The sequence below is a fragment of the Aquarana catesbeiana genome, linkage group LG05 (assembly GCF_042186555.1).
Source record: "Aquarana catesbeiana isolate 2022-GZ linkage group LG05, ASM4218655v1, whole genome shotgun sequence".
Classification (NCBI taxonomy): domain Eukaryota; kingdom Metazoa; phylum Chordata; class Amphibia; order Anura; family Ranidae; genus Aquarana; species Aquarana catesbeiana.
This window is the reverse complement of record NC_133328.1, coordinates 513,121,179-513,147,999: the sequence shown is the minus strand read 5'-3', so window position 1 is coordinate 513,147,999 and position 26,821 is coordinate 513,121,179. Positions and strand designations below refer to the sequence as shown.

At 43.0% G+C, this 26,821-nt stretch overlaps 1 protein-coding gene and 1 long non-coding RNA gene across 4 annotated transcripts in view; one reads left to right on the top strand and one right to left on the bottom strand.

The window, feature by feature from the left end:
• LOC141145188 (uncharacterized) overlaps positions 1 to 8,495 on the bottom strand; it is a 45,779-nt gene extending 37,284 nt beyond the window's left edge. Inside the window, exon 1 of the long non-coding RNA XR_012244523.1 lies at positions 8,453 to 8,495. This is a non-coding gene — a long non-coding RNA (uncharacterized lncRNA). The remainder of the gene's footprint in view (positions 1 to 8,452) is intronic.
• Positions 1 to 26,821, top strand: part of SDR16C5 (short chain dehydrogenase/reductase family 16C member 5) — a 171,364-nt gene that overhangs the window by 75,402 nt on the left and 69,141 nt on the right. The window contains exon 1 of one of the 3 annotated variants that reach the window (XM_073631653.1): positions 1,829 to 1,984. The exons of the other annotated variants lie outside the window; for them this stretch is intronic. The gene's annotated coding sequence lies outside the window, so the exon portion shown is untranslated. Of the gene's footprint in view, positions 1 to 1,828; positions 1,985 to 26,821 lie in introns of those variants that run through there. 3 annotated transcript variants of the gene reach the window in all.

Sequence of the window (26,821 nt, the reverse complement as noted above, 5' to 3'; positions counted from 1 at the left end):
GCCTGGTCAGGAAGTGGGTAAAAGCCACGGCCTACCTGAGTATTGTTGCTAACCATGTCTATCCCTTTATGACTACAGTGTACCCATCTTCTGATGGAGACTTCCAGCAGGATAATGCACCATGTCACAAAGCTCAAATCATCTCACCACTGGTTTCTTGAACATGACAATGAGGTCACTGTACTTAATGACCTCCACAGTCACCTAATCTCATCCAATAGAACACATTTGGGATGTGGTGGAACAGGAGATACGCATCATGGATGTGCAGCCAACAAATCTGCAGCAACTGCGTGATGCTATCATGTCACTATGGACCAAAATCTCTGAGGAATGTTTCCAACACCTTTTTGAATCTATTCCAGAAAGAATTGAGGCAGTTCTGAAGGCAAAAGGGGGTTTAACCCAATACTAGCAAGGTGTACCTAATAAAGTGGCCGGTGAGTGTAATTTCTGAAGCAAAGCAAACCCAACATATGAATGGGACTGTAAGATTCCAATGCACTATTCCCAACGCACATGTGCCTGTAGAGATGGTTGTGTATGTAAGGCCCCTTTTACACTGGGGCGGGAGGTGCGTCGGCGGTAAAGAGCCGCTATTATTAGCGGCGCTTTACCGTTGTTTTAGTGGCTTTATTCAGCCGCTGGTGGGGGGTGGTTTTACCCCCCCGCTAGCGGCCAAGAAAGGGTCAAAAACCACCGCAAAGCGCCTCTGCGGAGGCGTATTGCCGCGCTGCCCCATTGATTTCAATAGGCGGGAGCGGTGAAGGAGCAGTGTATACACCACTCCTTCACCGCTCCGAAGATGCTGTTAGCAGGACTTTTTTTCCTGTTCTGCTAGCGCACTGCTCCAGTGTGAAAGCCCCTGGGATTTCATACTGGAGACACAGCAGTGGCTGTTTCGGGACGGTTTGCAGGCGCTATTTTCAGCGCAATAGCGCCTGCAAACCGCCCCAGTGTGAAAGGGGTCTTAGTGGGTGCTGCAGAGACCACCGGCTGGAACCATAGATGGTCAGAATGCGAGAACGTCACCAGCACACCATGGATTCCAGAGTGGATCCAAAACTTTATTCAGCGATCACATTGCTACAGAAGAAGCAATGTTTCGGAGGCTCGTAGGTCCCCTTTATTAGGCATGTGAATTTATAGTCATTCATAGTCACATGATGACTAGTCACATGATGACTGATGAAGGGGTCCTGCGAGGCTCTCAAACATTGCTTCTGCTGTAACCATGTGATCGCTGAATAACGTTTTGGATCTACTCTGGAGATCCATAGTGTGCTGATGACGTTCTCTCAAACAGAACTGTAAGGTAACCATTTTATTTAATGACAGGGGCTTTGATTGGCATTCAGAGCGCTTTAAAAACATGCCCAATGCCACATTTTGAAGCAAGTGTAAACCCTTAACTATATCAGGACACCCTGTGGCTGTGTCCATGCCATGACAATGACAGCTGTCACTATAGACCACACCCATTTTATGAAAACGCCCACATCTGCTACAGCAGGCGGAGTCCCTCCCATCGTTTCACCATATCACTGTGACTTCTGCATTTACAACTCCGCCCCTTTATACCGACGTAATTCGGCTTTTACAGTTCACATTCTCGCGCTCCCGCCGGATCCCCCCCCCCGGCTTTCCTTGCACGTACTAGCCCACATCTCCCAGACTATTGGCTCCTCCCCTCCTGTCGTATTTCGTATGTCGCTCCTTCCCTAACAAGCTAAGCCCCGCCTCTCACACTGTCGCTTCCTCACTAATGTAGTAAATGCACGTGCCTCTTCCTATAGGAGACGTGGTACCGCCATGACCACGCCCCCTGGATTTCATTCGTGCATGTTACTATAGGGAAGTGAGTATGGAGCATGCGCAGTGCTGGGAGGTCGCTTTCATTGCACAATTCTCCTTTTTACTGTATTCCTGTTCGTGTGTGCTGTCGAGTACCTCCATGGTTGTGCTGTGATTGCGTAATTCCCAGGTATGTTAGAAAATAGATCTTGTCATCACCCCCTATTTTTGGCTGCTGACTCTTCTGATCATGATCTGAGCCTTAGGGTTGCTACATCATCCCTTTAATCTAGGACACACATCAATTACACAGGTTCTCTGCCTGATTAAGGTGCTAATTAAACTCACTTGGTGCCTTATCTGCATTAAATCCGCCTTAACCTGTGTAGTTAATATGTGTCCTGGATTAAAGGGAGCTGTCCCTGATCCCTGTGCTGGTCATACACACAATGATTTCTGGGAGATTTACATTGCAAGCATCACTGAGCTAATCAATGCCAGATTCACCATATACAGCACTGATAATCGTCAGGTGTGATCAGGAGTAAGGATGAGCTCCGGCGTGTTCGCATGGCGCACGTGCCGAGCCCGCCAGGAAGTCGGCACGGCGCAGCGCTAATCACAGGCAGGGAGACATTTCCCGATCTCTGCAGCCGCACATCGGGAAATGTCTCACTGCTTGTGATTAGCGCTGCGCCGTGCCGACTTCCTGGCGGGCTCGGCACGTGCGCCATGCGAACACGCCGGAGCTCATCCCTAATCAGGAGGGGGCTGACTGTGCTGCCTGTATAAAGCTGGAGAGGAGCCCAGCAGAGCTGATCGGTGTCCTGAGATGACACCTGATAGAAACCTTGTATACAGAGATCCGTATTGTGACCCTTGTATACAGAGATCTGTATGGTGCCCTTGTATACAGAGATCCCTATTGTGACCCTTGTATACAGAGATCCGTATGGTGACCCTTGTATACAGAGATCCGTATTGTGACCCTTGTATACAGAGATCCGTATGGTGACCCTTGTATACAGAGATCCGTATGGTGACCCTTGTATACAGAGATCCGTATGGTGACCCTTGTATACAGAGATCCGTATGGTGACCCTTGTATACAGAGATCCGTATTGTGACCCTTGTATACAGAGATCCGTATTGTGACCCTTGTATACAGAGATCCGTATTGTGACCCTTGTATACAGAGATCCGTATTGTGACCCTTGTATACAGAGATCCGTATTGTGACCCTTGTATACAGAGATCCGTATTGTGACCCTTGTATACAGAGATCCGTATTGTGACCCTTGTATACAGAGATCCGTATGGTGACCCTTGTATACAGAGATCCGTATGGTGACCCTTGTATACAGAGATCCGTATGGTGACCCTTGTATACAGAGATCCGTATGGTGACCCTTGTATACAGAGATCCGTATGGTGACCCTTGTATACAGAGATCCGTATGGTGACCCTTGTATACAGAGATCCGTATGGTGACCCTTGTATACAGAGATCCGTATGGTGACCCTTGTATACAGAGATCCGTATGGTGACCCTTGTATACAGAGATCCGTATGGTGACCCTTGTATACAGAGATCCGTATGGTGACCCTTGTATACAGAGATCCGTATGGTGACCCTTGTATACAGAGATCCGTATGGTGACCCTTGTATACAGAGATCCGTATGGTGACCCTTGTATACAGAGATCCGTATGGTGACCCTTGTATACAGAGATCCGTATTGTGACCCTTGTATACAGAGATCCGTATTGTGACCCTTGTATACAGAGATCCGTATGGTGACCCTTGTATACAGAGATCCGTATGGTGACCCTTGTATACAGAGATCCGTATTGTGACCCTTGTATACAGAGATCCGTATGGTGACCCTTGTATACAGAGATCCGTATGGTGACCCTTGTATACAGAGATCCGTATGGTGACCCTTGTATACAGAGATCCGTATTGTGACCCTTGTATACAGAGATCCGTATGGTGACCCTTGTATACAGAGATCCGTATGGTGACCCTTGTATACAGAGATCCGTATGGTGACCCTTGTATACAGAGATCCGTATGGTGACCCTTGTATACAGAGATCCGTATGGTGACCCTTGTATACAGAGATCCGTATGGTGACCCTTGTATACAGAGATCCGTATGGTGACCCTTGTATACAGAGATCCGTATGGTGACCCTTGTATACAGAGATCCGTATGGTGACCCTTGTATACAGAGATCCGTATGGTGACCCTTGTATACAGAGATCCGTATGGTGACCCTTGTATACAGAGATCCGTATGGTGACCCTTGTATACAGAGATCCGTATTGTGACCCTTGTATACAGAGATCCGTATTGTGACCCTTGTATACAGAGATCCGTATGGTGACCCTTGTATACAGAGATCCGTATTGTGACCCTTGTATACAGAGATCCGTATTGTGACCCTTGTATACAGAGATCCGTATGGTGACCCTTGTATACAGAGATCCGTATGGTGACCCTTGTATACAGAGATCCGTATGGTGACCCTTGTATACAGAGATCCGTATGGTGACCCTTGTATACAGAGATCCGTATGGTGACCCTTGTATACAGAGATCCGTATTGTGACCCTTGTATACAGAGATCCGTATGGTGACCCTTGTATACAGAGATCCGTATTGTGACCCTTGTATACAGAGATCCGTATTGTGACCCTTGTATACAGAGATCCGTATTGTGACCCTTGTATACAGAGATCCGTATTGTGACCCTTGTATACAGAGATCCGTATTGTGACCCTTGTATACAGAGATCCGTATTGTGACCCTTGTATACAGAGATCCGTATTGTGACCCTTGTATACAGAGATCCGTATTGTGACCCTTGTATACAGAGATCCGTATTGTGACCCTTGTATACAGAGATCCGTATGGTGACCCTTGTATACAGAGATCCGTATGGTGACGCTTGTATACAGAGATCCGTATTGTGACCCTTGTATACAGAGATCCGTATTGTGACCCTTGTATACAGAGATCCGTATTGTGACCCTTGTATACAGAGATCCGTATTGTGACCCTTGTATACAGAGATCCGTATTGTGACCCTTGTATACAGAGATCCGTATGGTGACCCTTGTATACAGAGATCCGTATGGTGACGCTTGTATACAGAGATCCGTATTGTGACCCTTGTATACAGAGATCCGTATTGTGACCCTTGTATACAGAGATCCGTATGGTGACCCTTGTATACAGAGATCCGTATTGTGACCCTTGTATACAGAGATCCGTATGGTGACCCTTGTATACAGAGATCCGTATTGTGACCCTTGTATACAGAGATCCGTATTGTGACCCTTGTATACAGAGATCCGTATTGTGACCCTTGTATACAGAGATCCGTATTGTGACCCTTGTATACAGAGATCCGTATTGTGACCCTTGTATACAGAGATCCGTATTGTGACCCTTGTATACAGAGATCCGTATTGTGACCCTTGTATACAGAGATCCGTATTGTGACCCTTGTATACAGAGATCCGTATGGTGACCCTTGTATACAGAGATCCGTATGGTGACGCTTGTATACAGAGATCCGTATTGTGACCCTTGTATACAGAGATCCGTATTGTGACCCTTGTATACAGAGATCCGTATTGTGACCCTTGTATACAGAGATCCGTATTGTGACCCTTGTATACAGAGATCCGTATTGTGACCCTTGTATACAGAGATCCGTATGGTGACCCTTGTATACAGAGATCCGTATGGTGACGCTTGTATACAGAGATCCGTATTGTGACCCTTGTATACAGAGATCCGTATGGTGACCCTTGTATACAGAGATCCGTATGGTGACCCTTGTATACAGAGATCCGTATTGTGACCCTTGTATACAGAGATCCGTATTGTGACCCTTGTATACAGAAATCCGTATGGTGACCCTTGTATACAGAGATCCGTATTGTGACCCTTGTATACAGAGATCCGTATTGTGACCCTTGTATACAGAGATCTGTATGGTGCCCTTGTATACAGAGATCCGTATTGTGACCCTTGTATACAGAGATCCGTATTGTGACCCTTGTATACAGAGATCCGTATTGTGACCCTTGTATACAGAGATCCGTATGGTGACCCTTGTATACAGAGATCCGTATGGTGACCCTTGTATACAGAGATCCGTATGGTGACCCTTGTATACAGAGATCCGTATGGTGACCCTTGTATACAGAGATCCGTATGGTGACCCTTGTATACAGAGATCCGTATTGTGACCCTTGTATACAGAGATCCGTATGGTGACCCTTGTATACAGAGATCCGTATTGTGACCCTTGTATACAGAGATCCGTATTGTGACCCTTGTATACAGAGATCCGTATTGTGACCCTTGTATACAGAGATCCGTATTGTGACCCTTGTATACAGAGATCCGTATTGTGACCCTTGTATACAGAGATCCGTATTGTGACCCTTGTATACAGAGATCCGTATTGTGACCCTTGTATACAGAGATCCGTATTGTGACCCTTGTATACAGAGATCCGTATTGTGACCCTTGTATACAGAGATCCGTATTGTGACCCTTGTATACAGAGATCCGTATGGTGACCCTTGTATACAGAGATCCGTATGGTGACCCTTGTATACAGAGATCCGTATGGTGACCCTTGTATACAGAGATCCGTATGGTGACCCTTGTATACAGAGATCCGTATGGTGACCCTTGTATACAGAGATCCGTATGGTGACCCTTGTATACAGAGATCCGTATGGTGACCCTTGTATACAGAGATCCGTATGGTGACCCTTGTATACAGAGATCCGTATTGTGACCCTTGTATACAGAGATCCGTATTGTGACCCTTGTATACAGAGATCCGTATCGGGACCCTTGTATGCAGAGATCTGTATTGTGACCCTTGTATGCAGAGATCCGTATCGGGACCCTTGTATGCAGAGATCCGTATTGTGACCCTTGTATACAGAGATCCGTATCGGGACCCTTGTATGCAGAGATCTGTATTGTGTAGATGTGTGCTGCTCCACATTCCCCTCTCTGACTGCTTTGTGTTCACAAAACCCTAACATTGATAAAGCACTGTGTATCAGACAGTTGTCTTATTGATTAGCAGTAGTAGTAGAATCCTATGTGTGATGTCCTCTATTGGTTTTCTTAAAGTAAAACAGAGATCCGTATTTTTTATTTAAATATAGAGTAAGGGAGGGTTAAAACCCCTGTCAGGTTTTATTTGCCAACTGTGTCCCTTTGGGGAGATTTTTTTCACTTCCTGTCCCATAACCAAAACAGGAATTCCCCTAAAAGTGGGGGAATCCTGGGGTGTCACCAGAACTGTTGTCCCCATTGGAAGATTTTTCCTTTAGTTATACTTTAACCACTTTGGACCTTCACAAGATTTACCCCCTTCATGACCAGACCATTTTGTGCAATCCAGCAGTGCGTTACTTTAACAGACAATTGCACGGTCATGCAACACTGCACCCACATAATATTTGTATTTTTGTATTGTATTTTTTTTTTGCCCACAAATAGAGCTTTCTTTTGGGGGTATTTGATCACCTCTGTGGTTTCCCAAGTGAGCATATATTGATTGGTTTATACCAACGTTATAGCGTCTACAAACTTTGGGATGGATACTGGAACTTTTTGTTTTTTTATAAACGTAATGGCAGTGATCTGCAACTTCTAGTGGGACTGTGATATTCGGACACTTTTGACATTTTGCGGGAACCAGTGACACTAATACAGTAATCAATGCTAAAAATATGCACTGTCACTGTACTAATGACACTGGCTGGGAAGTGGTTAAACATATAGGACGATCAAAGGGGTTAACTGTGTGCCTAACCAGTGTTTGTGTTTACTGTGTGTGCTGCTTTTACTAGGGGGGAAAATATGAATTGTATTCCCTACTTTGCAGGAACACCAAATTCATCCCCCCTCCACACACACCATCTGAACGAAGCTCTGCCTTGTTTACATAGGCAGAGCTCTGACCAACTCTGTTCTGAGTCTCTACCCAAAGATGGACAGACATTGAGTGCCCAGCACCGGCAGATCGGCAGAAGAGGCTCGCCTCCAGCGCGTGCTTCCCCTGCAGGCAGAAGTGCAGGATCACATACATACACACACATATATATATATATATATATATATATATATATATATATATATACACACACACACACACACCTGCCACCCTGTAGCAGCAGAACTGCTATAGGGTGGTCAGCAAGTGGTTAAAGCGGAGCTCCACCCAAAAAGGGAGGCTCTGCTTATTTGGAAAAAAGAAAAAAGACTGCGCTGTCTTAAAGTGATAAATAATAGCTGCCATCACAACAGAAATCTGTGAACAAATGGGAAAGTGGTAAAGTGCAGCGCTAAAAGTAAAGGTGAAAGTGAGATTCCCCTCATGGGATCAAACTAGTAACAAACCATTACTGATGTGCATAAAGCATGATAAAATACATGCAATATTACTCTGATATACAAAACAACAATAATAATGATGATGTTTACATAAACCAGCAGAGTATATATATTAGAATGAAAGTCCCTAAAGTGACTCCAATATATAAAGTGACTTGCAAGATAAATCTGTGAACTAGTTGTCTGTTGATAATTCACCACCAAGAGGAAAGAGACTTACCAGACTAGTTGAACCCAACTAGGCATACTTCTGATGAGTCAACAGAGCTTGTGGTGTAACACACCCAGGGAAAAAAATCAGCATACACGGTTTCCGATGTAGACCAATCAGGCAGGGGTCTGTCACAATGTATAACATCAATAGGTATCCACCAAGGGAACAGCGACCAAAGATCAAGAACGGATCCTCCCAGTATTATATATGGTAAAAGGAAAAAAAATTGGGCCACGTAGTGTGATTCCATTTACATAAAAGGCATTTTATTGATATAAGTAAAATGGTCACTCACATTTGAGAGGGCATTAACCACTTGATCACTGGGCACTTAAACCCCCTTAATAACCAGACCAATTTTCAGCTTTTGGAGCTCTCACATTTTGAATGACAATTACTCAGTCATACAACACTGTATCTATATGAAATTTTTGTCCTTTTTTTCACACAAATAGAGCTTTCTTTTGGTGGTATTTAATCACCACTGGGTTCTTTATTTTTTGCGATATAAAAGAAAAAAGACCGAAAAATCTGTAAAAAAAAATGCATTTTCTTCATTTCTGTTATAAAATTTTACAAATTAGTAATTTTTCTTCATATATTTTGGCCAAAATTTATACCGCTACATATCTTTGGTAAAAATAACCCAAATCCGTGGATATTATTTGGTCTTTGTGAAAGTTATAGAGTCCAAAAGCTATTGTGCCAATATCTGAAAATTGATCACACCTGAAGTACTGACGGCCTATCTCATTTCTTGAGACCCTAACATGCCAGAAAAGTACAAATACCCCCCGAATGACCCATTTTTGGAAAGAAGACATTCCAAGGTATTTAGAAAGATGCATGGTGAGTTTCTTTGAAGTTGTCATTTTTTCCCACAATTCTTTGCAAAATCAAGTTTTTTTTTTTTTTTTTTCTTTTTTCTCACAAAATTGTCATATTAGCAGGTTATTTCTCACACACAGCATATGCATACCACAAATTACACCCCAAAACAAATTCTGCTATTACTCCTGAGTATGGCGATACCACATGTGTGAGACTTTTACACAGCGTGGCCACATACAGAGGCCCAACATGCACGGAGCACCTTCAGGTGTTCTGGAGCACCCAGGCCAATTCTGACATTTCTCTCCTACATGTAAAAATCATCATTTATTTGCTAGAAAATTACATAGAACCCAAAAACCATTATATAAGTTTTTTTAGCAAAGACACTAGAGAATACAATAGCGGTCATTGCAACTTTTTATCTCGCACGATATTTGCGCAGCAATTTTTCGAACGCGTTTTTTTTTGGAAAAGAAACAGTTTTGTGCTTTAAAAAAACCCAAAACAGTAAGATTAGCCCAATGTTTTTGCATAATATGAAAGATGAAGTTACACCGAGTAAATAGATACCTAACATGTCACCTTTCAAAATTGCACATGCTTGTGGAATGGCGCCAAACTTCGCTACTTAAAAATCCCCATAAGCGATGCTTTAAAATTTTTTACTGGTTACATGTTTTGAGTTACAGAGGAGGTCTAGGGCCAAAATTATTGCTTTCGCTCTGCCGATCGCAGTGATACCTCACATGTGTGGTTTGAACACCGTTTTCATATGTGGGCGGGACTTAAGTATGCGTTTGCTTCTGCATGCGAGCACACGGGGACAGGGGCGCTTTAAATTTTTTATTTTTTTTTTTTATTGTTCATTTTACTTTATTTATTTTAGTTTGATGCTTTTTTCCAAAAAAATATTTTTTGATCACTTTTATTCCTATTACAAGGAATGTAAACATCCCTTGTAATAAGAATATGGCATGACAGGTCCTCTTTACAGTGAGGTATGGGGTCAATAAGACCCCACATCTCACCTCTAGGCTGGGAAGCCTGAAATAAAAAATAAAAAAAGATCCTGGCTTCGATCGTAGCGGTGAGTCGGTAGAAGCATCGGAGGGCGGCGGGAGGGGGAGTGTCCCCTCTCGCCTCCCGTAAGAACGATCAAGCATTGTAACAGCTGCTATGATCATTCTTATGGTGTAGGGAATCACCAGATGAAAAAGCTGATATCTGAATGATGCCTGTAGCTGCAGGCATCATTCAGATATCCCCGCACAAAGTCAAGGACGGCATATGACGGCGGGCGGGAAGTGGTTAAAGCGCTTTTTTTTTTTTAACACAAAGTTGTCCATTTATACAATATTTCTAACACATAGCATGTACATACCAAAAATGACACCCCAAAATAGATTCTCCTACTCCTCCTGAGTACGGCAATACCACATGTGTGAGACTTCCACAGCCTGGCCACGTACAGAGGCAGAGTATGGCTGAGCATGGCCAAGCATGTCCGAGTATGGCTGAGTATGGCGGGGTATGGCTGGGTATTGCAGGGTATCGCTGAGTATGACTGGGTATGGCAGAGTATGGCTGGGTATCACCGAGTTTTGCAGAGTATGGCTGGGTATCACCGAGTATTGCAGCGTATGGCTGGGTATCGCAGAGTATGGCTGGGTATCACAGAGTATGGCTGGGTATGGCAGAGTATTGCGGGTTATGGCAGAGTATTGCAGAGTTTTGCGGGGTATGGCAGAGTATGGCAGGGTATTGCTGAGTATGGTCGAGCATGGCTGGGTATGGCAGAGTATGGCTGGGTATCACCGAGTATTGCAGAGTATGGCTGGGTATTGTGGGGTATGGCTGGGTATCACCGAGTATTGCAGAGTATGGCTGGGTACGGGGTATGGCAGAGTATTGCGGGGTATTGCGGGGTATTGCGGGGTATTGCGGGGTATTGCGGGGTATTTCGGGGTATTGTGGGGTATTGCAGAGTATGGCTGAGCATGGCTGGGTATGGCAGAGTATGGCTGGGTATCACCGAGTATCACCCCTAATCATTTGTAAAGATGTTGATTTGGCTTGCTATGCAAGCCTCACTATGGTATCTAAATCAGGCCTCAATATGAGTCCAACCAGGAAGTAGTACCTCACACCAATTCCATTTTTTTTTTTGGCTTGCTGTGCAAGCCTCAACATGCCGGAAATGATAACTCCCTTAAGCTCACCACTGGGCGAAAATATATACAAAATGTTCATGATGACAAACATATGTACTCGAAAAATAAAATGAAAATTAATAAATAAAACACAGTCCAAAAATAGACTGGCATTTATTAGCTAAAAAAGAAAGGGCAACACGGCTGAAGGACAAAGCTGGGCGCTTACAGCGTCGGCGTCATCAAAATGGCGCCCAAAGCGGGAAGTGTATTCCTCTATTGGCTGTCACAGCAAACATAGCGCCTAAACTAAAAATGCCATTCAAGCCTCGCTCCAAAACATGTCCCTGCATTCCGGGTAATGGGAACTGTCAGTTAAAACTGAATGGTATCACCAACAAGGAAAAACGTATTTAAAGTCAGAATGGCTAGAATAAGGAAATATATAGTGATACATATACGTGATTCACACCTGGGTGTAATTATCACTGGAATGTTAATGTAATAACGCATATACACCAACAACATATAATAGGTCTAGACCTTGTAGGTAACAGGGAGTTGGCCCTCACAGAAAGGGTCAAGACACTAAAATATGTAATAAACATACAAAAGTAGAAACCCTATCGCTAAAAATATATATACCGTATATACTCGAGTATAAGCCGAGTATTTCTGCACATTTTTCTGTGCTGAAAATGCCCCCCTCGGCTTATACTCGAGTCAGGTTATCTGCCGCTGTGTCAGTATTAATGCGGGGGGAAGGAAAGCCATATTACGCCGTATATTGTCCCCTCCGATTCACAGCAGAGCTGTGTGTATAGGAAGTCTGCACCGTCCCGCCTCCTCCTCGTCTGTCCGTGATGAGGAGGAGGCGGAGCTTTGTTACAGTGGCTGTGTGTATAGGAAGTCTGCGCCGTCCACGCCGTCTCGCCTCCTCCTCGTCTGTCCGTGGTGAGGAGGAGGCGGAGCTTTGTTACAGTGGCTGTGTGTATAGGAAGTCCGCGCCGACCACTGTAACAAAGCTCCGCCTCCTCCTCGTCACGGACGGACGAGGAGGAGGCGGGACGGCGCGGGCGGCGCAGACTTCCTATACACACAGCCACTGTAACAAAGTTCCGCCTCCTCCTCGTCACAGACGGACGAGGAGGAGGCGGGACGGTGTGGACGGCACAGACTTCCTATACACACAGCCCTGCTGTGAATCGGAGGGGGCAGTGTACGGCGTAATATGGCTTTCCTTCCCTCCGCATCAATACTGACATGGTGGCAGGAGCTTTTGGGGGTTGGATCAGTCCAGTGGCAATTTATAAGAAAAAAAGTGGATAATGAAAAAAAAAGTTTTTGAAGGCTTTTATTACATTTTCAGGCTCCTAGGATTACCTAGTTGTCAAGGTGCCCTTACTACAGACACACTTCCCTAAAGCTTCCCCTTTTCACAATCTCTTCTCTATAAGGTACATGGGCATAGTGAGGCTGAAAATGGGCACAGTGAGGCTGAAAATGGGCACAGTGAGGCTGCAGATGGGCATTGTTGACACACTTTTCCACTCACAGTAGGTGCTGCATTCTCACCCTAAGCTTATACTCGAGTCAATAAGTTTTCCCGTTTTTTTGTGGTAACATTAGGTGCCTCGACTTATATTCGGGTCGACTTATACTCGAGTATATATGGTAAGATACCAAGAGATCAATCTAAAATTAAGATACACAAACATAAAATATAGGAACAATCTCAAAAACATGGATATACAGAGATCACATGGTGCCCCAAATCACAATATGATAATCAAATAAACAGGGATTAAGCTTTGTTCAAAAATGAATTTATGTCCCATTCAACGTTAATTCCCCACGGTTGGTATGATTGGAGCTCATAAATCCAGTACGTTTCGAGTTGCGAAATGCCTCTAGTCATAGCCCCTCCTCTCCATGGGGGAATATAACTATCGATCACCAGGAAACTAGTACCCTCAGGATTACAGTTGTGGTGTTACAAGAAAAACAGAAATGGAAGGCGCGCACACCTAGTGCATTACCAAAGATAATTTAATAATAAAAGAGCTAGTTCAGCCTAGCTCTGAGGAAGGGGGTGCGCTCCCGAAACGCGTTAGCTGTACCCCGTGTTCTGTGCATGTCCATGCATTGTTTTTATGGCCTTTTGTCAGTTGCATTTTGTGAGTACCCACTTTTATATAAAACATTTTTATTATTAAATAATCTTTGGTAATGCACTAGGTGTGCGCGCCTTCCATTTCTGTTTTTCTTGTAGGATTTTTGGATTACTCCATCTGAGGAAGGCAGCATCCACCCAGTTTTGGATACCATTATATACCTTCCACACCACCATTTTATTTGACATCTGTTACTCCACATCTTGGAAGACCTATTAGCGCTGGAAGTGACTGTGTTTTTTGTATCCTTACAGTTGTGGTGTTCCCTGTAGTGTCTTGGAACTGTATGTTTAGTATCCCCACTTTTTATTTTGGCAATATGTTCACCTACTCTAATTGAAAAGGTGCGGGTAGTGCATCCAATGTATTGTTTGCCACATGGACACGTTATCAAATAGACAACATATCTTGTGGCACACGTGTAAAACCCTTTTATCGGATATACCTGGTTAGTAACCGTGGAACAAAATTCCGAAGTTTTAGACCTTTCATGTCGATTATGGGAACATACAACACATTTCTTACAAGGATAGTATGCCTTTAGATGATGGAAAAAGGAAGAACAAACAGGTGAGTTGATTATATTTGGAACAATCTTAGTTTGCAACAAAGGTACACCCCTAAACATAACTTTGGCCTGTTCTGGTATCAAGGGACGTAAAACTTTGTCCGTTCTAAGGACGTTCCAATGATTATTCAATATTCTTTTAATGTCCCTATGTTGCACTGAATATGAGGTTAGAATTGCCCATTTATATGAATTGTCTTGTTCTCTCGGAGGATGATCTGACAACAACAAACCTCTATCCATATTTAAAACATCTTCATATTGTAAATGAACAGACATTGGATCATATCCCTTATCCAAAATTTTTTTTGTCAGAGTGGAGACCTGTTTTCTAAAAATCTCTGTCCGTACAGTTCCTCTGAAGTCTCAGGAACTGACTTCTGGGGACTGCCTTAAGCCGCGATAGATGGTGGCAGCTATCTACAGGAATGAATCCATTTCTGTCAGTTGGCTTGAAGAAAGCTTGGAACTTGAATTGTTTTGCGTTAATCTCAATCTCCAAGTCCAAAAAATGCACCTTAGTAAAACTAAACTCATAGGTCAGAGAAATGCCTCTGTCATTTGAATTCAGTGTAGAAAAAAAAGGATCTCAGAGATTCAGGGCTACCATCCAAAAGGAGGAGTATGTTGTCTATATACCTGGCCCATAAGACCAGGGAGGGACCACCCTCATGATAGAGGACATCCTCCTCCCATTTGGCCATAAACAAATTGGCGAGGCTGGGGGCAAACTTAGCCCCCATAGCCACGCCCCTTTGTTGTATAAAGAATTTATGGCCAAACCAAAAATAGTTATGTTCCATTGCAAATTTGAGTAATTCAATAATGTAGTCACATTGTGTTTGTGTGATAGACACATCTTTACTTAAAAAATGTTTAACGGCTTCAGTACCTAGAGTGTGGGGAATGCAGGTATATAACGAAGCCACATCTGCCGTAGCCAGTAGATAGTCATCCTGTATATTGATCTTTTCCAATGTTTTGATGGTGTGGTCAGTGTCCTTAAGGTACGAAGGGTCACGTTTTAATAGTGGCTGTAAAAAATAGTCAATATAACGGCCTATTCTTGAATCTATACCGAATCTATACCGCTTATAATAGGGCGGCCAGGGGGTGGATGGGGTAAAAAATAAAGTACATGGTTGGAATTCTCGGTGCCAGAGGTGTTAAATAACATCGCTCTTTCTTGTTTAAAATTTTCATTTCGTAACCTTTTTCAACTAAAACTTCTAATTTATTTCTAAAAGTATGTGTAGGGTCAATAGATAATTCCTTATACGTTTCAGATTCTCCAAGAATTCTATACATCTCACGCTCATAGTCTGTTTTATCCAGGACAACAATGCCGCCACCTTTGTCGGCGGGGCGTATAACAATGTTTTTGTCTTCACCGAGTGATTTAAGGGTGACTGTAGGTTTTCTTCATGGGTAATTGAGCCAAATCACTGAGAATGAGGTCTTTAAAGATGCTGACCGCCGGGGCAACAGGGATGGGGGATTGAACAAGGAAGAATTGGACAATCCTGAATGTACCGTGCCTGAAGTCGTGGTTGCTTATTTGCCTCCTTCCCCCCTCCCCTCTACTGCCACATTTGGCACCTTTCTTGGGGTTTGGTTTTGACAGGTACCCGCTCCCACTTCCGGATGAGCTTGCTGCGGCAAAGTCAGCTGGAAGTTCATCCCCCCGCCTCCTTTCCCTGCCGCCGGGCCAATCACAAAGCGCAGTGAACTTTGTGCATACGCAGTAGGTAACCGGCTTCACTGCCAGTTTCCCTTACCTGAGATGGTGGCAGCAGCACCCGAGATCCGATTGAAAAACCAGCTTGGATGAAGACAACGCTGGATCCCTGGACAGGTAAGTGTCCAAATATTAAAAGTCAGCAGCTACAGTATTTGGGGTTGGGTAGACCCATTGTGTTAAAGTGGTTGTAAAGGCAATTATTTATTTATTTAAAAAAAAAAGACATCTCTATAATGGAATTGCACAGAGCGGCCCGAGCCTCCTCTTCTCGGGTCCCCCACTGATGCTCCTTGCTCCTCTTCTATGTCCAATGCCCCCAAGACAAGCCGCTTCCCATGGAGGCACTTGTGCGTGTTCACGCCCGAGCCCCGCTGCTGTGTCCATTGACACAGACAGTAGGACTCGCGGGTGGAATGAGGGCTTAGGTAAGTATACAGTGCATCCAGAAAGTATTCACAGCGCTTCACTTTTTCCACATTTTGTGATATTAGAGCCTTATTCCAAAATGGATTCAATTCATTATTTTCCTCAAAATTCTACAAACAATACCCCATAATGACAACGTGAAAGAAATTTGTTTGAAATCTTTTCAAATTTATTAAAAATAAAATGAAAAAAATCCCATATACATAAGTATTCACAGCCCTTGCTCAATACTTTGTTGAAGCACCTTTGTCACCAATTACAGCCTTTTTAAGTATGATGCTACAAGCTTGGCACAACTATTTTTGGGCACTTTCTCCCATTCTTTGCAGGACCTCTCAAGCTCCATTAGGTTGAATGGGGGGCATCAGTTCACAGCCATTTTCAGATCTCTCCAGAGATGTTCAAGGTTTTCATCAAGGATGTCTCTATACATTGCTGCATTCATCTTTTCCTCGATGTGCCTTTTACTGAGGAGTGGCTTCCGTCTGGCCACTTTACCATACAGGCCTGACTGGTGGAGTGCTGCAAAGATGGTTGTTCTTCTGGAAGGTTCTCCTCTCTCCACAGAGAAATTCTGAAGCTCTGTCAGAGTGACCATCAGGTTCTTGGTCACCTCCCTGATTAAGGCCCTTCTCCTCCGCTCGCTCAGTTTGGCCAGGCAGCCCGCTCCAGGAAGAGTCCTGGTGGATCCAAATGTCTTCCATTTACAGTTGATGCAGGCCACTGTGCTCTTTGGGACCTTCAATGCTGCAGAAATTTTTCTTTACCCTTCGCTAGATCTGTGCCTCCATACAATCCTATCTCAGAGATCTACAGACAATTCCTTGGACTTCATGGCTTGGTTTGTGCTCTGACATGCACTGTTAACTGTGGGACCTTATATAGACAGGTGTGTGCCTTTCCAAACCATGTCTAATCAACTGAATCTACCACAGGTGGACTCTATCCTTGAGATGTTTCTACGACTTGATTGATCAGTGGAAACTGGATACATCTGAGCTCAATTTTGAGTGTCATGGCAAAGGCTGTGAATACTTATGTAGCTGTGATTTTTTTTCGTTTTTTATTTTTAATTAATTTGTAAAGATTTCAAACAAACTTCTTTCATGTTGTCATTATGAGGTATTGTTTGTAGAATTTTGAGGAAAATAATGAATTTAATCCATTTTGGAATAAGACTGTAACATAAAATGTTGAAAAAGTGAAGCGCTGTGAATACTTTCCGGATGCACAGTAAAGAGGGTTGAGGGGAGATACTGATGCCTAAATATTTTTTACCTTAAAGCGGAGTTCCACCCATTTAAAAGTCAGCAGCTACAAACAAAAAGTGTAGCTGCTGACTTTTAATAATCAGGCACTCGCCTATCCCATGGTCCAGTGATGAGGGTGCAGAAGCCTCCTCTCCCCCTCCTCTCTGCGGTGCCGGCATTCTAACTATGGGCGCCCAGCTGTGGCTACACATGCGTGAGCCATGTTGTGCGCTCTGAATGGCCAGGCAATCTTCTGGGACCTATGACGTGTCCCAGAAGATTGGAGGGAGGGGGGGGAGGTTATCTTCCTAACGGCACCGTAGCCCCAGGGGAGGAAGTGGGAGTGGGGTGCCTTTAAAAACAGGGTGCCCCCCAAAAAATTACATGCCAAATGTGGCATGTCAGGGGGTCACCATCACTTAAAGCGGAAGTTCCATTTTTGGGTGGAACTTTGCTTTAATGTAAGGTATGGTTTAGAACCACTTTAATAATTGATTACCGAGAGCACTTGGTCTAACTCTCTGATGATTATTAGACAATCCAGTCATATTTAGAGATTGTGCAAATGCTATAACAGTTAAGAATCTGAAAATGGGTGTTTAGTGCATATTTCTGACTGCATATCTATTTGTGTGACTTCATCTGACCTTTAGACTTGTCCGCGTGTAATATGCTTTCACAAGAGTGGCATATAGCTGCATGTACAGTGGGGCAAAAAAGTATTTAGTCAGCCACCAATTGTGCAAGCTCTCCCACTTATAAAGATGAGAGAGGCCTGTAATTGTCATCATAGGTATACCTCAACTATGAGAGACAAAATGTAGAAACAAATCCAGACAATCACATTGTCTGATTTTTGAAAGAATTTATTTGCAAATTATGGTGGAAAATTAATATTTGGTCACCTACAAACAAGCAAGATTTCTGGCTCTCACAGACCTGTATCTTCTTCTTTAAGAGGCTCCTCTGTCCTCCACTCATTACCTGTATTAATGGCACCTGTTTGAACTTGTTATCAGTATAAAAGACACCTGTCCACAACCTCAAGCAGTCACACTCCAAACTCCACTATGGTGAAGACCAAAGAGCTGTTGAAGGACACCAGAAACAAAATTGTAGACCTGCACCAGGCTGGGAAGACTGAATCTGCAATAGGCAAGCAGCTTGGTGTGAAGAAATCAATTGTGGGAGCAATAATTAGAAAATGGAAGACATACAAGACTACTGATAATCTCCCTCGATCTGGGGCTCCACGCAAGATCTCACCCCGTGGGGTCAAAATGATCACAAGAACGGTGAGCAAAAATCCCAGAACCGCACGGGGGACCTAGTGAATGACCTGCAGAGAGCTGGGACCAATGTTACAAAGGCTACCATCAGTAACACACTACGCCGCCAGGGACTCAGATCCTGCAGTGCCAGACGTGTCCCCCTGCTTAAGCCAGTACATGTCCGGGCCCGTCTGAGGTTTGCTAGAAAGCATTTGGATGATCCAGAAGAGGATTGGGAGAATGTCATATGGTCAGATGAAACCAAAGTAGAACTGTTTGGTAGAAACACAACTGGTCGTGTTTGGAGGAGAGAGAATGCTGAGTGGCTGGGTCTTTCAGCATGACAATGATCCCAAACACACCGCCCGGGCAACGAAGGAGTGGCTTTGTAAGAAGCATTTCAAGGTCCTGGAGTGGCCTAGCCAGTCTCCAGATCTCAACCCCATATAAAACCTTTGGAGGGAGTTGAAAGTCCGTGTTGCCCAGCGACAGCCCCAAAACATCACTGCTCTAGAGGAGATCTGCATGGAGGAATGGGCCAACATACCAGCAACAGTGTGTGACAACCTTGTGAAGACTTATAGAAAATGTTTGACCTCTGTCATTGCCAACAAAGGTTATATAACAAAGTATTGAGATGAACTTTTGATATTGACCAAATACTTATTTTAGACCATAATTTGCAAATAAATTATTTCAAAAATCAGACAATGTGATTGTCTGGATTTGTTTCCACATTTTTTCTCTCATAGTTGAGGTATACATATGATGACAATTACAGGCCTCTCTCATCTTTTTAAGTGGGAGAACTTGCACAATTGGTGGCTGACTAAATACTTTTTTGCCCCACTGTATTTGTTTCCTTTTACAAGCACTTTTGTTACCAGCACAGTGTATTGCACTTGACCTTCATGCAACGCATGTCGTATAGGTCTGATGTGGCCATCATCGTGGATAGCCACTAGAGGTGCTCCGAAATGAAAATTTTGGTGCCGAAACCAAAAATCCAGGATGCACTTGGCCAAAACCGAAAAATTTGTTTTTAAAAAATGTATATATTTTTATATATAATTGTATTATATTCTACTTTTTAATTAATATCATGAATTTAAATAAATATGAATATGATAAGAAAAATGAGGGGAATAACTGCGCTACAGTGAAATACATAAACAATAACAATTATAGCCGCGATTCATCTATGTAACACAAACACAGTGAAATTAAATAAGAAAAAAAGGGGGGTTGAATCGCGCTAAAACAGATTGGTGATCATACACATCATCACCAAACCAAATATTTAGAACTAAGTGAAGAGTTCCCCTTTAGTGTATACATAATATACAAAACACATGTCAAATGAATAATCAATCCAAAAATAAAATGTTCATAAAATGTTCAAGTGATAATAAAAAGTCCACGTATAAAAAATAAATCACCCAAGTGATATGAAAGTATCTTAAAACAGTTCCAAAAAACATAAATTCTTGATGTGAGAAGAAAAAAGCGTGCTTGCTCCACCACCGTGAAATCAGACTGGCCGCTTACCAGAAACTCATGATCCCCCGTTACAGAGGATCAGAGAAAGCTGTTTGTTAATACTGCTTCGAACCACGACCAATGGATCAGAGACCTTATACCGAGATGGGACATCAAAGACTGCAGGGTCAGGCTAAAGATGTTCACACTGACAGGTACTCAGACATCAGCCCACAGCATTGCAGATATGGTCATAGAAGGAAAAAAAGGCTCCATATAGTGTAAAATCATTGACTTTATTGGATAAGTAAAAAGTTAAACTCACATGTTAGTAGACAATAGTAGGCATGTAGTGTAGTCTGGAGCGCCGGCCGGAAGCTCACAGACAGCCTGTCCTACTGGAAACAACAGCAGCAATGGGAGGTGACGAGAACAGTTCTCGTCACCTCCCAGTATTAACAAACAGCTTTCTCTGATCCTCTGTAACGGGGGATCATGAGTTTCTGGTAAGCGGCCAGTCTGATTTCACGGTGGTGGAGCAAGCACACTTTTTTCTTACAGCAAGAATTTATGTTTTTTGGAACTTTTTTAAGATACTTTCATATCACCTGGGTGATTTATTTTTTATACATGGACTTTTTATTATCACTTTGAACATTTTATTTTTGGATTGATTATTCATTTGACATGTGTTTTGTATATTATGTATACACTAAAGGGGAACTCTTCACTTAGTTCTAAATACTTGGTTTGGTGATGATGTGTATGATCACCAATCTGTTTTAGCGCGATTCAACCCCCCTTTTTTTCCGAATATGAATATGAATTTGTCGGCCATTATTGGCACCTTTTAGCTCAAGAAAAATGCACCCCTTTAAAATCTATGTATGTGTTCACACTGGTCCGTTGCGCTTCCGTTGTGATATTAAAAATCTTGGGGAAAACACAGAGAAGAGTAACCTAGCGCCAGTGGTAGGTCACCCAGAGAATGTAACAAACATATAAAATAGATGTATAGCCTGTACCATCCATTCAAAAATTATTAATGCATATACAGGGATGAAACAGGAAACTAGAAACTACAATAAACATAATAGTAATATCCCGTGCTGCTAGACAAACTGTAATTGGTGAAAACAGATCATACCAGGAAGCAACATATAAAATGTCCAGCGCTCAGGCTATTGTTGGAAAACAAAATACAACAAGTATAAAAGTTTATGGTTTTTAATGAACCAATAATGAGCCAGTGGTTAGCAATAGTCCAAAGTAACAATATTTACTGCAAAAAAAACAGGTTCAGAGGCTCTGTTTAAAAACAAAAAAGCACACGATAAAAACTATTAAAAAATTACAGACTCTTGGTGATGTTGTAAGTAATCAAATAGACATCAAAAAGGTGACAGAGGCATCAAACAGCAGGAGGTTACCACTGGAGATCCATCTAATGAAAGTATACGGAGACTGCTGTGTAAAGTGTGAAAGCAAACATATGGGCTCAAAGCAGGTGAATGGAGGCAAGGTGGTGGAGATATGTCAAAGTACTCACAGGCAGGTAAGAGGGCTCAGAGCTGCCTCATATGGTGAAGACCTTGGCGCCATGAGGAATAACCGGGCTGAAGTAGAAGTGAAGTGGCCGCCGTGTGGAGATGTGTAGCTCCGCCGTGCGGAGAACAGCCTGGCCGGAGCTGTGTGTCGATGGAGGATGACGTCAGCACAGGGGAGCCGCTGTAGCGTCTGAGAAGTAAAACGGAACCGCTGCTAGGCTGGGACGTGTCTCCACAGAGGTGAAGTCTCATCAGTGAGACCTGGTGACACTGCGCTGAGGTCGGAACTGACACTGAGAGGCCCTCTGACGGGGGAATTGGTGGCGGCAGGCTGATGGAGCTCACATCAGCCTGACCTGCCTGGGGAGATGGCCAACAGTCATATGAAAAAATGGATATTGCAATGGGTAAAAAAATATAATAAAAATAAAATAATTGAATCAATGGATGTAAAAGCGAAGCTGCCCCACCCAGATGGGGTAGTGAAGATGGTGAATTTGCAGGAAATGCTTGCTGGTGAAAAAAGCGGCTTCACAAAAAAAAAAAATGTGAATGGATGAAAAATCGCAGTGAAGAACTCAAGCTGGGGCCTCTGCCATGTAGGGGGGGGAAAGGAGAGGTTGCCTTGACGACGCGTTTCGTTTGTCATAGTCAAGGAAAATAGGCAACTCGCAGGGTTTAAATAGGTAAGTGGGGATTAAGGGGAGGGGAAAGGGGAGGGGCTTAATGGGCAAAAAAAAAAAATGAAATAGGCACAGGGAAGAAACAAAGATCTCCAATGTTAACCCCCTCAGCTCCAAGCAATTTACCAATGGGTATACGTGCCTTACTTCACATAAAAGTATGAAAATAAACACAATATATAACCAAGGAACACATAGTTTATACTTCAACATAAAAACTTAACATTTTTCTATAAAAAACATAATCAAACATATTAAAAACCTATTAAAATCAATATTAACCCAGAGATGATCTAAAAGGTATATATATATATAGACTCTCATTAAAATTACACAAAACTACATGTTTCTAGTTCTTCGTTCAACCCCTTGGGGGCAAGCGAGTCAAACATGTATATCCAAAAGACCTCACGCTTGCACAACAGGGAGAATCTTTCATTATTGGTTAGCGTGCCTTTGGGGATAGTTTCGATAACAAAGACCTCCAAGAACCTGATGTCCTTGTCATGGAAACGCAAGAAATGACGGGGTACACTATGTTCATCGCACCCCTTCGAAATTAGTCTGCGGTGGTCACCTACTCTAGCCCGTAAGGCACGAATAGTCCGGCCAACGTAGACCAACCCACAAGGGCAACGCAAAACATATACAACAAAATCTGTAGAACAGGTAATGAATTGTCTAATTTCAAAAAGAAGGGGTGCCTTACTTGCCAATTTATCACTCATGGCACTAATATCATCACAACCAATACAGGCAAAAAATATGAGATTAGACAATTCATTACCTGTTCTACAGATTTTGTTGTATATGTTTTGCGTTGCCCTTGTGGGTTGGTCTACGTTGGCCGGACTATTCGTGCCTTACGGGCTAGAGTAGGTGACCACCGCAGACTAATTTCGAAGGGGTGCGATGAACATAGTGTACCCCGTCATTTCTTGCGTTTCCATGACAAGGACATCAGGTTCTTGGAGGTCTTTGTTATCGAAACTATCCCCAAAGGCACGCTAACCAATAATGAAAGATTCTCCCTGTTGTGCAAGCGTGAGGTCTTTTGGATATACATGTTTGACTCGCTTGCCCCCAAGGGGTTGAACGAAGAACTAGAAACATGTAGTTTTGTGTAATTTTAATGAGAGTCTATATATATATATACCTTTTAGATCATCTCTGGGTTAATATTGATTTTAATAGGTTTTTAATATGTTTGATTATGTTTTTTATAGAAAAATGTTAAGTTTTTATGTTGAAGTATAAACTATGTGTTCCTTGGTTATATATTGTGTTTATTTTCATACTTTTATGTGAAGTAAGGCACGTATACCCATTGGTAAATTGCTTGGAGCTGAGGGGGTTAACATTGGAGATCTTTGTTTCTTCCCTGTGCCTATTTCATTTTTTTTTTTTGCCCATTAAGCCCCTCCCCTTTCCCCTCCCCTTAATCCCCACTTACCTATTTAAACCCTGCGAGTTGCCTATTTTCCTTGACTATGACAAAGCGCTCATGCGCGAAACGCGTCGTCAAGGCAACCTCTCTCCCCCCCCCTACATGGCAGAGGCCCCAGCTTGAGTTCTTCACTGCGATTTTTCATCCATTCACATTTTTTTTTTTTTTTTTTTTGTGAAGCCGCTTTTTTCACCAGCAAGCATTTCCTGCAAATTCACCATCTTCACTACCCCATCTGGGTGGGGCAGCTTTGCTTTTACATCCATTGATTCAATTATTTTATTTTTATTATATTTTTTTACCCATTGCAATATCCATTTTTTCATATGACTGTTGGCCATCTCCCCAGGCAGGTCAGGCTGATGGGAGCTCCATCAGCCTGCCGCCACCAATTCCCCCGTCAGAGGGCCTCTCAGTGTCAGTTCCGACCTCAGCGCAGTGTCACCAGGTCTCACTGATGAGACTTCACCTCTGTGGAGACACGTCCCAGCCTAGCAGCGGTTCCGTTTTACTTCTCAGACGCTACAGCGGCTCCCCTGTGCTGACGTCATCCTCCATCGACACACAGCTCCAGCCAGGCTGTTCTCCGCACGGCGGAGCTACACATCTCCACACGGCGGCCACTTCACTTCTACTTCAGCCTGGTTATTCCTCATGGCGCCAAGGTCTTCACCATATGAGGCAGCTCTGAGCCCTCTTACCTGCCTGTGAGTACTTTGACATATCTCCACCACCTTGCCTCCATTCACCTGCTTTGAGCCCATATGTTTGCTTTCACACTTTACACAGCAGTCTCTGTGTAAAGGTTTTCTCTACCTCGAAAATGCCGATAGCCCAATTTTCGGCTGATAATTTTGGTGCCTCTCCAATGAGAACAAATGTTGCAGGTGGGGCCACCCACAGCTAAGGAGTAATGCCAACCAGATTGATCCCTATGTTTAAGCTTTTTTACTATTTGTGGTAGATATAAAGTACCCATCTAGAAGTAATGAATATTTTCACTAAGATTTTTTTCTTATCTTACAGACTTTGATATAGTAAGCGTCTTATCTTGGTTCCTTGACCTTAGTTCATTAGAGTGAAGAAACTTTGTTTAGATAGAAATGTTTACCCTTGTGTCTAGATTTCAGTATCTAAAACCAGGTTTGAGACTTTTATTCATAGAAGCCGTGCCTTTTCCATTTGCAAGGAGCCCTATTCAATGCACCCTTGTGAAACCTACAGAGACAAGGTAACTGAATGCCGATCGCTTCTAAATAACTTTTCATTGTTGGGAGATGATCTGTGCCCAGCATTAACAAATGTATGAATTAGAGGGCACTGAAATTTTTTGTGTTGTCATTATTTTAATTGTTTAACTCTGTAGCTACCTTACAAGGAAAAACATTTATTCTACCAATGGCTGACCAGTATGGGAAAAAAGTATTTTCTTCCTTAGCAATATCCACAGTCCCTGTAATATTAGATGGCAGAATGGACCTTTCAGTTTTGTGTTACCTCCATCCACAGGTGTACTTTGTTTTAATTTACTGCAGAATCTGGAAATTCAGCTTTCAGACTGAACAATTCTAGTTTACAGATTTGGCCATGTTTTATGACGTTTCAGACTGCATATGTACAATTTACTACACGCCCTAATATTGAAGCCTCCTAATCAAGCAGAGACAATCGGTGTCCAAACTATAGTGCTCAGTTACATACATTTGCAAACACTTGTGCAAGCTGCATTCCATGTAACTAAACCCAAAGCCCCCTAAAATAGCAGCTTACACCAAGTTAAGGTCTCACTAATACTTTACCTTAAAGTAGAGCTGCACAATTAATCCTCAAGAATCGTTATCGCGATCTTGACTAAAGTGTTTCACAATTCTTTCTATGCAAAGAATTCTCTCTGCTCTTCTGAAGCCCCAGCCCTCAAAAGAAAGGAAGAGAAAAACTGGGCAAGAATCAAAACATTCTTTATCAGCTGAACTTAAGTATAAACATTGTAACAATTTGTCAATGGAATAGACTTTGTGTGTAAGTGAAAAAAGTTTAACCACCGAAAGGTTGTTTTTTTTTTTAAATAACAAACATGTTATACTTACCTCCATTGTGCAGCTCGTTTTGCACAGAGTGGCCCTGAACCTGGTCTTCTGGGGTCCCTCAGCGGCTGTCTCGGCGCCCCCCCCCCGCAAGGACTCAGCACCTTCATGCGAGCTCCCTCGCATGGTGTTGAGTGCTTGTGGGCGCGCTCCCGTGATATGGCTGGCGGCCATAGCCGCTCACTGTATCACTTGGCTCCGCCCCCTGGCGCGCCGCGTCATTGGATGTGATTGACAGCAGCGCGAGCCAATGGCTGCACTGATTTCAATCCATCCACTGTAACCGATCAATGGCCAGGCTGAGTGGCGAAGAGGATGTCGGGAGCGAGTGCGGGACTTTCGAAGGGGTCAGCTAAGTAAAACGGGGGGGGCGGTATTGTCAGATGTTTTTTCACCTTAATGCATAGAATGCATTAAGGTGAAAAAACTTTTACCCTTACAACCCCTTTAAACACTAAACCTTTTTCTGACATTTGTTGGTTTCAAGTTAAAATATTTTTTTTTTTGCTAGAAAATTACTTAGAACCCCCAAATATATATATTTATTTTTAGTAGACACCCTAGAGCAGCCTTTCTCAACCTTTTTAAATACAGAGGAACCCTTGAAATAGTTCTCTGGTCTCGGGGAACCCCTGCTAAAAATTAGAAATCTACAACTCTTGATACAATAGTGTGATGGTCAGTGGGAAGAATGGTCCTTACACTTGGGAAGAATTACCTC